Here is a 2347-nt window from a genome sequence, read left to right as displayed (position 1 = left end):
CGCCTCCCCTTCGTGTCCAGTCAGTCGTTTTTTTCAGTTAAGGTTCTTCCCTTCTTTATCCGTCTCTTCGGGTTTTCTTAGACATTCGATGTGTCTTGCTTGTCTGTCTGTGTCTTTTGGTTTCTTTTGGTCTCTCGTTTCTCTTTCTTTCGGACTCTGTTTTTTTTTTTTTTTTTTATGTCTGTTCGATTGCATGCTTGTCTTTCTCTGTTTCTGTCTCTCTCTCTCTCTCGTGTTCTCTGTCTGCGTGTCTGTATGTCTGTCTGTCTCTGTCTGTCTATCTGTCTCTCTCTCTCTCTCTCTCTCTCTCTCTCTCTCTCTCTCTCTCTCTCTCTCTCTCTCTCTCTCTCCTCTCTCTCTCTCTCTCTCTTTCTCTCTCTCTTCTCTCTCTCTCTCCTCTCTCTCTCTCTCTCTCTCTCTCTCTCTCCCCTTCCCTCCCTCCCTCCCTCCTATTACACCCCTTCCTTCTCCCCATTACGCCTTTCCCTTTCCCCATTACATCCTATTATAACCCGCATTACAACCCCATCCTACCCCATTATGCAGACCTCTCCCATTAGTTCGTCCCCCATTAAAATCCTATTTCTAATACACTATTGCTTCTCCTCATTACGCTCCTCTTGACCTATTGCACCCCCCATTCACCCTATTACATCCATTCATCCCCCCCATTACATCTCTCTTCTCCCCATTATTATCTTCTATTACACCCCTTCTTCCTCTTATGACACCCTCCCTATCCTTATCATTCCCCTCCTCTCCCTCTCTTACACCCTTCCCTCCTTCGCCTACACCCTTCCTTCTCCTCTTACGCCTCCCCCCCCCCCCCCCCTCCTCTTCTCCCCTTTACAATCCTTCCTTATTACACCCCTCCTTTTCCTATCTCACCCCTCCTCTCCCTCTATTTCACCCCTCCTTTTCCCTATGACACTCCTCCTCTCACTTCCCTCCCCTCCCTTCCCTTTCCTTTTCTTCCCTTCCCTTCCTTTCCCTTTCCTTCCCTCCTCCCCTTCCTCCCCTCCCCTCCCTTCCCTTCCCTCCCTTCCCTCCCCTCTTTCCCCTCCTTCCCTTCCCCCCCTCCCTTTCCCCCCCCCTCCCTTCCCTCACCTTCCTTCCCCCCCTCCCCTCCCTTCCCTCCCCCAAGAGACAAACGAGCTAAGAGACACTATTAACACCCTTCGTGGCACTGAGGAAATGACACATTTGCAGGGCGTGGCACCCTGCCTGGCTCTCCTTCCGGTGCCTCTTCCTCTCCTCCCGTTTATTCTTGGTTATCTTACTTTCTCTATTCGTGGTTTGGTCTCTTTTGCCTTTTCTTTCCTTCGTTCGATTTCCTGTTTGAATCTTGCTTGTTTGTTTGTTTTTTTGTTTCTATGTTTGTTTTTATTTCTTGAGTTTTTTTTTTGTATATCTGTATCTGTTCTCTTGTTTTTCTCTCTAACTCTCTCTCTCTCTCTCTCTCTCTCTCTCTCTCTCTCTCTCTCTCTCTCTCTCTCTCTCTCTCTCTCTCTCTATCTCTATCTATCTATCTATCTAGCTAGCTATCTGTCCATCTATCTATCTATCTCCTGTCTATCTACCTCTTCCGCTCTCTTCCGTTCTTTCTCAATGTATCATGCTGTATTTATAATGAATATATATTATATATATATTATATATATATATATATATAATATATATATATATATATATATATATATTATATATATAATAAATAATATTATATATATATATATATATATATTATATATATATATATATATATATATATATATATATATATAATCAGCCAATCTATCTTTAGTTAATTTAATAATATAAATCTGCTCCCATCTGCATCTGTTCATTACATTCTACCCTATTAAGCTCTCCCTCCCTTACCCCTGTTCTTTCACCTATTGACTCTGTGTCTATAAGTGATGTTTACGTGGGGGGATGAGCATCCATTCCTCCTGTCCTCAATGACTTTTTAGTCGTAGGTCACCTCCTCCTCCCCTCCCCCCTTGACCTCTCCCTCTCCCTCCCTCCTAGTGTCTCTCCCTCCCCCCCCCCTGGTCTTCTCCCCCCTCCCCCCCTCCCCTCCTTCCTCTGTCTGCCTCTTCCCTTTGTCTGTCCCCGGTCATCTCCCCCCCCCCCCCCCTTCCCCATGCCTCATCCCCATGGTTTTACCGGATTCCACAAGCTATGACCTCCACCGGTTGCGGCGATTTACATGACAGGCGGCGGTCAGGACTTTGTGATCTGCAAAATTGACATGTCGTTCGCATAATACATGGTACATACATTTACATGCGTGCATTCGTACATACGTAAATACATGCATACATATATGCGTAATTGTATACAT

The sequence above is a fragment of the Penaeus monodon genome, chromosome 26 (genome assembly GCF_015228065.2).
Source record: "Penaeus monodon isolate SGIC_2016 chromosome 26, NSTDA_Pmon_1, whole genome shotgun sequence".
NCBI lineage: Eukaryota > Metazoa > Arthropoda > Malacostraca > Decapoda > Penaeidae > Penaeus > Penaeus monodon.
The sequence above is the reverse complement of the archived record's forward strand: the minus strand, read 5'-3'. Positions refer to the sequence as shown.